The sequence below is a fragment of the Tupaia chinensis genome, unplaced genomic scaffold, assembly GCF_000334495.1.
Source record: "Tupaia chinensis unplaced genomic scaffold, TupChi_1.0 Scaffold144952_1, whole genome shotgun sequence".
NCBI classification, from domain to species: Eukaryota; Metazoa; Chordata; class Mammalia; order Scandentia; family Tupaiidae; genus Tupaia; species Tupaia belangeri.
Window position 1 is genome coordinate 542,674 of NW_006204812.1, and position 12,661 is coordinate 555,334.

The window sequence follows — 12,661 nt, forward strand, 5'->3', positions numbered from 1 at the left end:
TGTTTCTTCTTTTTCTGACCCTCTTTCTAAACTCAAGTTTCAGAGCCATTCTAGACTTCTCTGCCTTTACTTAGCAACTCATAGAAAGGAAAATAATATCCAATTAAGATGTCAGGATCTGTTTTTTTTTTTTGGAGAGGTTTTTGCTATAGGGCGCGTGCGCTTTCCAGACAGACAGAGAAAAATAGAGAGATAGAAAGAGAGAAATCAGCCCCCAGGGGGGATGGCCATGCTGCAATCCCTTCTTCTCCATTCTCCTCTCGGGATCTTGGGCATGCACGCACACACGCCTGGTGTGAGTTCAAGACACCAGGTCCGGGACTCGAACTGCGGTCGACTAAGTGGGAGTCCAGCGACATAGCCATTTTGCTAACTGCTGGTCCCAGGATCTAATATTAATATAGAATAGTATGGCAATTCTAAAATTATGCATGTTTGTATTAATACTGAAGTGCACTTGATACTTGCAACTATATTGTATTTGCTGGTTGTAGAGCAACGTTCTAGTGGAACTATTTATATTTCTTGAGGCTTTTATCTAAAACCATAAATAATCAGTCATGTTAAAAATAGGGCAAGGAGAGTGTTTTGAGCCAAGAAGTCATGTCTTAACCATTCCTATAGCTGACACAGTGTTGAGCTCATACTATATACTCATTAAATGTTTGAATAATGATGTTCTTAATAAATAAATTAGAGCAAGAAATGTCACTTATACTTTGATATTTGACCTACTTTTGAGTTCCTATCACTGGGGTGCTGTAACAGAACATTTTATACAGTTCGTTGGTTTTTAATTACATTTTACAATTATTTAATTTTTTTTATTAAAGAGACATTTTTGCTATAGGGTGTGTGTGCTTGCTGGAGAGACAGAGACAGATAGCCAGAAAGCGAAAAATCACCCCCTAGTGAGGATGGTCATGCTGCAGTCTCTTCTCCTACATTTTTCTCTTGGGATATCAGGCATGCATGCACATGTGCCCTGTGTATGTTTTAAGCTGCCAGGTCCAGGGCTCGAACTGGGGTCAACTATGTAGGAGTCTAGTGGTGTAATCATTATGCCATTCGCTGATCCTCTGTTATTTAATACACATATCGGGATTATCTAATTGAAAACTATTCCTTTACCTATCTTGTAACAAGAAATATTTAAAAAATAGTTTATGAACAATATTGTCCATTTAATTTCTCTTTTGCTCATAGTTCTCTGGGCATGAAGACCCTAATAGTACTTTACTACTTTTAAAACTGTCTTTTTTTTTTTTTTGGAGAGGTTTTTGCTATAGGGCGCATGCGCTCGCCAGACAGACAGAGAGAGACATAGCGACAGAAAGTGAGAAATCCCCCCCCAGAGGGGATGGTCACACCGCAATCCCTTCTCCTCCATTCTCCTCTCGGGATCTTGGGCACGCACGTACGCACACGTGCCCGGCATGAGTTTTAAGCCACCAGGTCCGGGACGCAAACCGCGGTCGACTACATGGGAGTCCAGTGACATAGCCATTACGCTAACTGCTGGTTCCCCTTTTAAAGCTGTCTTTAAGAGTTTTCCCCTAAAACCCATGGCCCGAATAAAAAGCCATATACCAGTATTTGACTTTAAAATCAATATTTTAACTAAGAGTTTTTCCATAATGTTGATTTTATTTATATGTTTGCTTACATGTTTCCTTTCTTAGAGAGTCAACATTATTGCAGGTTTTATGCAAGTAAGAGAATTATTTAGTACCATTTTAAGTAAATCCAGTGATTTACTGGGATAAAAACAGATGAACAAGATAAACCCCAGAGGGACCAGCAGTCAGTGTAATGGCTGTGTTGCTGAACTCCCATGCAGGTGACCAGGGCTCAAGTCCCAGACCTGGTGGCTTAAACTCACACCAGGAGTATGTGTGTGCGTGCCCAGGATCCGGAGAGGAGAATAGAGGAGAAGCGTTTGTGGAGTGGCCATCCCCCATAAGGGAGTGATTTCTCGCTTTCTGTCTCTCTTTGTCTCTTTGTCTTTTTGGTGAGCATACGCACCCTACAGCGAAAGCCTCTCCCCCCCCCCAAAAAAAAAGACAAACCCCAGAGAAGAGAGTACTAAGGGTGGTAGAAGAAACTGAGCAAGTATCATAAAAGCACTAAGCTCAGTTTCACAGTTGACTTATTTTAAACTTAAAGGATAAGATAAAAGCTACAGAATCAGCAAAAATAACAGTGCTGAACCTTTCAGAGAAATATGTACAAAAAATTTTGTAAACTAACCTTACTGAGACAGTGATCATAAAGAAAACGTTACAAATGAAATTAGTAGGTAGAGTGATACACCTTGATTGAGGCACGTGAGATTGATTGTTAGACATTGAGAGAGAGAAATATTGGAAAGGACACATAGAAATTATATTTGCCCATAATATGACTGGATATTTGGAAAACTTAGTGTCAGCTGGAAAATTATTAGGGACAGTAAGAGAATTCCATAAGGTAGGCACTTCAAATGTTAATGTTCTAAAATCAGTAGGTTTCTTTCTTCTTAAAAATTTGCTATTGTAGAGCACACGCACTTGCCAGAGAGAGACAGAAAGAGAGAGAAAGTGAGAAATCACCTCCAGGGGGGATGGCCATGCTGCAGTCCTTTCTCTTCCACCTTCCTCTTGGGACTTTATGCATGCACATACATGTGGCTGGCATGGTTTTAAAGCCACCAGGTTGGGGACTTGTACAACATAGTCAGCCCTGTGGGATCTATTGGTCTTCACCACTATGCTTCTGGGCCAGAAGTCAGTATAAACTACAAACTATAAAAGTCAGTAGTTTTCTTTTATACAAACTATAGCACATTAGAAATATCAATGTAATGGAAGACAAGGTCTCATTTAAAATAGCAATTGAATTTACCTAGAAATTAACTGACACAGTCTGAAGGCCACAAAGAAGAAAACTAAAAATCACTGAGGGGAAACAGTTGAATAAATGAAAGACATACCTTGTTTTAAAATTTGTACTATACTTGTGAGTGCAAAATGAAGTCGAATTATACAGATGATCTCAGCAACTTTGCTTATTAGGTGTGACTTGGGACAAGCTCCTTAACTTCTTTGAGCCTTAATTTCCTCATCTGTAAAATGGAGATCAATGACACTTACCCTGAGGCTGTTAGGACTGTTGATAAACTAATCAGATAGGCTTATTGTACACTACTCAAAAATGGCATCTATAATCATGTGTATCACTACTTACTGCTGCTACTAAGAGCTAGCGATGGCACAGTTTCAAATGGAGAAACTGAGTTTTTCCCTCTACTAATGTATAAACAAGTATGATTTCAGTTATAATCCCCCCAATGTTTAGGAGAAGTGATTAAAGAAGGATTCTCTGTTTCTCCTAGAAATTAAATGTGGGTTTAGCAAGAATTTAAAGGAAAAAGTGTGATTAAGGACTCCTACCAGGTTTTTAAAGGTATACTAGAATTACAGTAATAGAGAATTGTATCTATTTAGAGATAGACAAAGTAAAAGAATGAAAGAGAGAATTCACTCTTAGGCCCTTGTAGAAATAGTATATGCTGATAATGACAGTGAGAACAAAGACATTTCATATCAATAGATGGGAGAAATGTATTAGTAAATAATCTTGGAAAACTGGCTACTAACTAGGGCAAATAGAAAATCAAAGCAAAGCTGTTTTCTTTTTTTTTTTTTTAAACCCCTTTCTGTAATCCCAAATGAATTCTAAGATTATCAATGGAACTGAGAAGTACTAGGAGTATTTACAAGGGCAATATATTTTATTATCTTGTTCACAAGAAAGTAATTCCTCTTAAAGATTAATTTTTTAAAATTTATGATGGAATATGTGTGTGTGAGAGAGAAAGAGACAGAGAGAAAGAGAGAAATGAGCACCATCCACGGGGTCTGGTCATACCATGACTCTGTGCTCTAGGCCTTAGATCTGCCTCGTCCTGGGTGCTTCGGTGTAAACCCCAGCGTATTTCAGGTGGGCCAGGTGAGGAGTCCAACCACAGCTGCTGAGTGGCATCTGGATTCTCCTGAGTAGCGCATTACTACTATACTGTGAACTGGCCTGAGAAAGTTATTTTTAAGCAATGTCCCCAAATAAAATATACAAGATGATATAAAGAAACTTGATTGTATCAGCTTTTAAGTTACATATAGCAAAAAGCATTAAATAAAATAATACACATATCCTGGACAAAATATATTTGTAATACACATGTCAAGGAAAAGACTCCCAAAAACATTAAAATATTTTTAAAATCAGCAAGGAGAATAAAAGCCTAATTTAAAGAGTGGTAAATGGTGATGTACCATTACATGGGGAGAAGAAAAAAAAGAAAATGTCACCAATAAACATTTGGAAAAATTCTTAGCCTCACTTATAAGTGAAAATAAACTGTCAGGTGTATAAAAGAAAAATAATGAAGCTTGATAGTGCCCGTCATTGGTGAAGGACACTCATAAAGTTGGTTATTAGAAACAGAAATTAATTTAATGATTTTGGAGTTTGGCACTATTGCTTAAAATTTCAAGTACATATACCTGGTTGGCCAGGAATTCATGTTTAGGAATCTTTTCTAAAGATACATATGTTTCCAGTTTTCAGTGTCAAATGTAGAAGGACATTAATCACAGCATTGTACATAACTGCCAAACCAAATAGAACGTAAGAACAAACTGAATGTCCTTTAATGGGAAACTGACAAAAATAAGTTATGGTATATCCCGACATACAAAGGAATACTATAAAGACGTTAGCAAGACTGAAATAGATTAACATGGAATAATATGGAAAGGTGAAGGAGCTATTAGTGAGAAAAGCAAGTGTTCCCTCCCCCCTAAAAACATTTATTAATAATTGCTTTGGCTCAGGGGAAGGAATTTGGAAGATGGGAGAATGTGTAAACTTTTTTTTTTTTTTTTAAATACTCTCCAGTACTATTTGTATTTTTTTCTTTTCATAAAACATCTATATTTCAGTATATCAAGCAACCTAAAAATAAAATTGCTCTTAGAGGGAAACATTTTCAGAGAGGGGTTCCTGTCTAGAGTTGTTCCTTATGGTCAGTGTGCGTGTATCTGTTCCTGAGCACTTACTGGTTTAAAGCTCGAGAGTAGTGAACTGTACGTTGGTGTTACTGAGATTATAGGCACCACTTAATCCTACCTTGGCTAAATTTTTCTTTTTGGAGAGATTTTTGCTATAGGGCACATGTGCTTGCCAGAGAGTCAGAGGGAGGGAGCGACAGAAAGCAAGAAATCACGCCCAGGGGGCACAGTCATGACACAGTCCCTCCTCCATTCTCCTCTCAGGATTTTTGGGCACACACGTACATGTGTCTGGCATGTTTTAAGTCACTGGGTGCAGGACTCAAACCGCGGTCAAAGTCTAGCGACGTGACCATTATGCCATCTGCTGATCCCTTGGCTAAGTATGAATTTCAACTTCATGCCCTTTGGGCTTTCTCACATTTCTTAGGGTTTTCTACTTTGTTGTCATGTTGGTGGGAAGGATGGAGAGAAGTATCACTTGGTAGTGAAAAGTAACAAGAACCTGTTTATTGTATCACTTGCTTCCCACTTCCTTTAATATATCCAGAAATGCCCTCTTCTCAACCTAAGAGCCTGTGTCTTTTAGAAGGCGAGCTCACTCTGGAGTCACCACCTGGTTATCTGGTCTGCCAGGACCTGAGTGAAAATTATACAGTCATGATAGCTGAATCTATTTCTCCGAACACTGGCCTGAGACCAGATAAACTGCCTTGGTTAATCTCTGTATTTTAAGTGCATAGTTTAAGTTACTTTAAATTCATAAGTATAATACTTTCTTTTCTGAAAAATTTTCCAGAAAGAGACTGCTAATGAAAGAGGAATTTTTTTTCATAATCTTTAGAAGTTGGCAAGCTTGGTTCTAAGTGGGTTTAAAAATCTTAGTGAAAAATGCATGAATTGGGTGCTGAAAATAGTAGAAAGGTTAATTTTTTTTAAAAAACCCTCTGTTTTCTTCTGTCCTGTATTTCTTTTTTCATTTTACTTTTCATCTCTTGAGAGTTAGTACTCCTATAGTGAGGATTATCTCTAAATAGATGACAGCATTTATATGGCAGGTTATTCATGTATGATTTTCTCTTTCCTCAGGCTCTGAGATACTTGATGTAAATTAAGTTTGGCATTTCATCATGTAATTAATATGAACATGAAAGGAAATTTTTTTCTTTTTTTAAAGAATTGCTTATTTAACTTTTTATTTGTTTATTATTTTTCTTCCATTTTACCAGAGAGACAGAGAGAGAGAGAGAGAGAGAGAAAACAAGCCAAGCTGCCAGGTCTGGGACTCAAACCAAAGTCGGCCATGATGGAGTTTGGCGCCTTAACCACAACGCCACCTGCTGGCCCAGAAAGGCAATCTTAAGGAGAAGTCTTTTTTTTCCCCCTTAAATGCCAGAGTTAGGCAGAAGGGAGAGCAGACAAGGTAGGGAGTGGAGGAGAGAAAGAAAAACCACCTCCCAGTGGAGCCTGCTCACCCCACCGTTGTTTTTCTTCCAGTTTTCCTGCACATGCCCTGTACATGTTTCAAGTCACTGTGGCTGGGAACTAAACCCCGGTCGGTCATATGGGCTCTGGCTCCCTCTGCATAGCACTTGACTGCGGTGCTTCAATGCCAGATCTTAAATTACCGTTAAAGGGCTATGTTTATATATGTAATAAAAGTAGAAAGGGAGAAAAACCATATGTATTTTTTTAAACTGAGGATTGTGTTTAATTGTATGTCTAGCCTTTAAAAACAATACTTGAGTAAAACTACATATGAAAATGTGCTTTTCTTCTTCTGACTGCCACAGCTATGGATTAATACCATCAGTTGGGGTAAAAAATTGTACAGGAGTTAGTTTCAACTGTTTTTCTCATTGTTTCTTAAGATTTCATGTTCATAAGGACTACCTGGGCCTGCTTATTAAAATTTTTGATTCCCCAGCTTCACACCCAGAAATTTTGAGTCAGTAGGCTTGGGATGAATCCCAAGAATCTGTATTTTAAACATGTATCCCACGTGTTACTATACTAGGTCTTCAGTAGATCACACTTTGAGAGATAGTTCTTTAGCTAGTCACTGGAAAATAGTTAAAAAGTTCTTACTGAAACATGGGGCCAGCAGTTACGGCGCTGGACACTCCCACATGCCGAACCCAGTTTGAGTCCCAGACCTGGTGGCTTGCTTTCTCACTTTTCCTGTCTCTCGTCAAATTATATAAATGAATGAATAAATAAAAAATTAAGTAATTCTCTAAAAAAAGTTTTTACTGAAATTAATGCCAGAGTTCATAACATGGCTGTATATGTGTGTGCATGTAAGGACATGTATGTTCCTATGTGTACGAAGGCTGTGGAAGGACATGGTATAGTCTGGAAGATTTATGCTTGCCTTCTTAAGTTCACCAGTATTACTGAGCCTTATAAGGCAGATGTTAGTACCTGTAGTAAAAAAAAAGTTACCAATATTAACACTCTGATGTAAAAAAAACCCAACAACTATGACTCCCTTTTTCTGACATTTCAGATGTAAGTTTTGCCTCCTGCATTTTTTTTTTTTTTTTTTTTTTACTGTTGATTTAGAAAAAAGGGATTGATAATTGTATTTTATCTTTTCTATTCATGGAGTGTTATGGTGGGATTAATATGTAAATTAATATACCATCAGCCAGAAGCTTTGAAGTGTAGGTATTGTGTGGTGTAAGGACTAATTGCAAATAGACTTCTTTTTTTTTGAGACAATTTTAGTATTTTTCTTTCCCCAGAAAGACATTGTACCTGAAATTCTCAGGGAAATCCTTTTTGGTTGAACAGCATTAAGGAATTGATACACGTACAGCTGTGTGTACTTGGGAAGCTCCTGTGTCTGTGCTCGTGGTTTTCTACATGACAGTCTTTGTGTACTTGGGATGCTTTGTGTTTGCTGTCTCCATTTTTATAGCAGCACCTTTTAAATGTTATTTTTCTAGTGGTAAGCAGATTAAATTTTCCTAGTCCACAGTGTGTTAAACGCGCGTACTGAGATTTTTTTTAAGTACTTAGGGAATGAAAATATTAGATAAAGAACTTGGATGAATTAAGTTTCATAAAATATTGCTTTGTGTTAGTGTTTTAATTTGGAAAGTTGTGTGGATGTGATTTATACCAAGGTGATTCTGTATACGTGTAAAGAAATTTGGCTCTTTTGTCTTTCATATTTTTTCTTTCTTTTCTTTTTTTTTTTCTTTTTCCTTTTCCTTGTCAGAGGAAGACAGACGGAGATAGGAGTAAAAGCACTCCCCAAAGAGGTGTGGCTGCGCCGTTGTCCCGTCTCCCCCAGGTCTCCATACTTCCAGAGTTTGGAGCATGCAGTACACATCGCGTGCTTGCTTGCTTTCTTTCTTTTCTTTTTTTTTTTTGAGAGGTTTTTGCTATAGGGCGCGTGCGCTTGCCAGAAAGACAGAGACAGAGAGACAGAAAGTGAGAAATCACCCCCCAGGGGGATGGCCAGGCCGCAATCCCTTCTCCTCCATTCTCCTCTTGGGATCTTGGGCACGTGCACGCACACGCGCCTAGTGCAAGTTTAAGTGACCGGATCCGGGACTCAGACCGCGGTCGGCTACGTGGGAGTCCAGCAGCATAGCCATGCACCACCTGCTGGCCCCAGCACACTGAGTGTCTTCTAAGCATCTAGGCTGGGACTTAAACTGTGGTCAGCCATATGGAATCCAGTTCCCTTCACCCCTAGGCCATATGACAGTTCAGGCAACTTATTTCTTGACCCTGAATATTCAAAATCCACACATTACTTTATTTTCACAGAATATACTCTGTGAATCTTAGGTAAATATAGTGTAAATGGAATAAAGTCATATAAGTGGAATAAAGCCTTCAGTGGTACAGAGTTATTATTTGTAGAATAAAATTTATTTTATTGGTCTTTCAAATTTTTATAAAAATAAAAATATTTTAACTCCCAAGATTTTTCTTTCCTTTTACTTGTATTTTATAATTTTAGTACATTCGAAATACTTTTAAGTGATCAAGATGAATTCTAGACGTTTCTTGATGAGATGAAGTTGTTTCTGTCTTTCCTAGATAGTCCCTCTTAGGCAAGTGAAAGGTGTGGTGGCTTTGAGCTTTCTGCTTCATTCATATTTGTGTTTGAAATTTTTGTAGTTTGCAGTTTCTGAAGAAAATTGCTTGTTACAGAGCAATACAGTCTTTAAATTTTTTCTTTATTCAGGATGGAGTGCATGTGTGTATGCGTGAGAGTGAGACAGAGAGAGGAGCACTTTTCACAGGTCCAGTCATGCCGCAATCCCCTCCTCCTGCCCTCCAACTTCCAGTCCTGGGCACTTACATGTGTAGCTGCCATGTTTTAGGCTGACCGGGCTGGAGATTCAAACCATGGTCTCCGTGAGGGATCCAGCCTCTCCTGAGTAGCACATTGACTACTTTGCCATAGAGCAGGACCTATGAGGCTATACATTCTTGTTTTTTTTGTTTTTTGTTTGTTTGTTTGTTTGCTTTAAGAGGTTTTTTGCCTTAGAACGTGAGCACTCGCCAGAGAGAAACGGAGACAGTGAAAGGGAAAGTGAGAAATCCCCTCCCTGGGAGGATGGCCATGCCACAATCCCATCTCCATTCCCTTCCTGGGACCTCGGGCACGCATGCACATGTACCCAGTGTGATATTTTAAGCCACTGGGTCTGGGACTCAAACCGTGGTCAGCCATGTGGGAGTCTAGTGACGTTACTGCTACGCCATTTGCTGACTCTGAGGCTATACATTCTTAATCTTATAAAAATACACTAAATTTTCATGCACTGTACATTTTTATTTGGTGGCTAAAATACTGTTTAGCTTTGACATGATTAGAACTGTTTTAAATATAAGTGCAATTTATATCATTAGTGCTTCCTTATATGGATACCTCTAACTTCAGTGGCCTGCTTTTGGCCACTAATATTTTTATTATTTAGAAGAAGTAGTTTGTAATTTAAAAAAATAAATAAACTTTAGAAAATGAATTATCTGAAGGCTTGTGATGTCAGGGGCATGAAGGTCAGAAGGAGATGGAGTATAGTATTTAAGGAATCAAAATGAACAGTTCACATATGTTGGTGATGGTTCATTTTACTTGTGCAAGAGTGCTGGTCATTCAGAGTTATTTTGAAACGGTTGGTTCAGTAATTTGGGCTACTGTCTTTTTTTCTCTATAACAGTTTTTCTGTTTTCTACTACACCTTGCACATCCACCAATCCAAGACACCCAGTAGGTGAGTATTTTTCTAGTTCTCAAATGGCATCACTTGCTCCCAAGACAGCTGCTACTTCATTAAAACCTAGGTTTAATTTTTCTCCAAATGATCTGATTATTTGATTTCACAGAGTGTTTTTTACTCCACAGCTTTAAAAGTTGCCAGTCAAAAGTTTCTTTCTTTCTTCCATGAATGAGTGAGTGAGACAGATAGACAGGAACCCCCAACAGGGTCTTCACACCTCAGTCCACACTTAGCTTTAGCCAGCCCCATCATGGGCACACACATGCCTGATGTGTCCAGAGAGGTTTCCGGATGAGAACCTGTGAACTTTAAATTCTGATCAGCTTCAGAGAACGTGCTGTTAGTGCTGTACCACCACTGGCTTCCAGAGCTGTTTCATTTTGTTTTAGTTCAGCTGAGTTTATTGCTATAGGGTGTGTTTGCTCACTGGAGGGGGAGGGAAGGTGAGAAATCATCCCCCAAGGGGGAAAGGCCATGCCACAATCTCTTCATTCTCCTCTCAGGATTTTCGGCATACATGCACATGGGCCTGACATGTTTTACAAGCTGCTGGGTCTAGGGCTTGAACTGTGGGGTAAAAAAAGAAAAAAATGTTCTGGGCCATGTGGGATCCAACTGTCTTAACCTGCATGTCACCTGCTGGCCCCAGAACTGCTTTTATATTAAAGAAAAAACATCACAGTAGGATCAAACTTTTTCCTGATATTTATACTCTGAGAATTGAAAAAATTCTATTCTCAGACCCCATTCTTTTTGAATTTTTATTATAAGAACTGGGAATTAGAAGAGGTTGGTGTATGTTTAAAGAAAATATAAAACTTTATTTTAAAGTTCTGAGACTATGTTACAGAGTAAGGGGTTAAAGCAAAAACTTGTTTTAGTGGTACTTTTAGATATTTCTATACATTGGGGCCAGCAGGTGGCGTGGTGGTTGAAGCACTGGACTCACACATGGTTGAATGTGATTTAAGTCCTAGACATGGCAAATTGCTTGCTTGCTTGCGCCTGCTCTCTCTCTTGTGAACATACATGCCCTGTAGCAAATTAAAATAATAATAATAATGATAAGTAAAATTAAATGAATAATTCTTTAAAAATTATTTCTATAAATTAAGGGTCATTACCCCGTTTTATAAAGGCTTAGGAGAAAAAGCAGACAATCAGTCTCTGAATATTGGTATCTCATGGATCAATAGTTAGGTTAATGATTGATTTACATAATATACACTCATGGATTTTTTTTGTATTTGTCTTAAGTTTCTCTGATAACCCATTCTAGGTTTTCAAATATAATTTTAAAAAATTCTGCCAAGATGGCTATTTCTCAAAAATCTTTGGAAATTTAAAAAATCTAAATTTTTATTGGGTCAGTAGACTCAGTGTATTATTTTAGGGCTGGATAAAAAGAAGAAATTTCTTGGAAATTTGGAAAGGATTTCCAGATTTTTATGGGGTCAGAGTATCATGTACAATTTTATTATTATTTTTTTAATCATCACAAGGGCTTCTGAGAGAGAACTGGGATGGGAGAAGGGAGAAAATACCTGCATGGGATGTAGTCATGCCACAATCCCCTCTCCTCTGTTCCTTTTTTTCTTTTAAAGAATTATTATATTTAACTTTATTTATTTATTTACTTCTTTGTTTATTATCCTTTGACCAGAGAGGGACAGAGGGAGAAATGGAAAGTGAGAAAGCCAGCCTCCAGGTCTGGGACTCAAACTACAGTTACCCATGTGGGAGTCCAGTGCCCTTAACTACCATGCCAATTGCCACCCCTCCTTTATTCCTTTTAAGTTTGCCTTTTAATTTACACCAAGAGAGACAGAGGGTGGGCAGAGAGACAAGTACCCCCAACCCAGTGTTCGCTTCATGACCATGCCCAAGTGCCACACCCCCCAGCCCCACCCCTCTGTAAGTTTCAGCCATCCCGGATCATTGGCACAGCTGTATGTGTCTGGTGTGCACCAGAAAGTTCTGTATGAGAACCCAGGATCTTCCCGGATGGGTCCAGTTGGACTACTGTTACTACTGTTACTGCTGTTCTACCACTTGGCTCCTCAGTGTGTTAATTTCAAAAGACTGGATGATAAAAGAAAATAGAAAAAAAAAAAACAACTTTCAGAGCTGGAGATACTTGTTTGTAATTCAGCCTTGCAGATACAGTTAAAACACTTGTAGGACTGCATTAATGTCTGGCTTTGTAGAGTTCTGTTTATCACTTAACTTTCCATCCTATACCTGTCTTTTTTGATACTTGTTAACAGCTATATGCTCTCAACAAATATTCCTGAAAAACCTAACCTAGAAGTACTAAAATGCAAAGAATAATTTTTTCTTTCTTTCTTTCTTTCTTTCTTT

The 12,661-nt window shown here is 38.3% G+C and overlaps 1 protein-coding gene across 1 annotated transcript in view; it reads left to right on the forward strand.

The window, feature by feature from the left end:
• The window catches only part of ATAD2B (ATPase family AAA domain containing 2B), a gene marked incomplete at its 5' end in the record, with an annotated part of 152,389 nt that overhangs the window by 83,226 nt on the left and 56,502 nt on the right, over positions 1 to 12,661 (forward strand). The window lies entirely within an intron of this gene.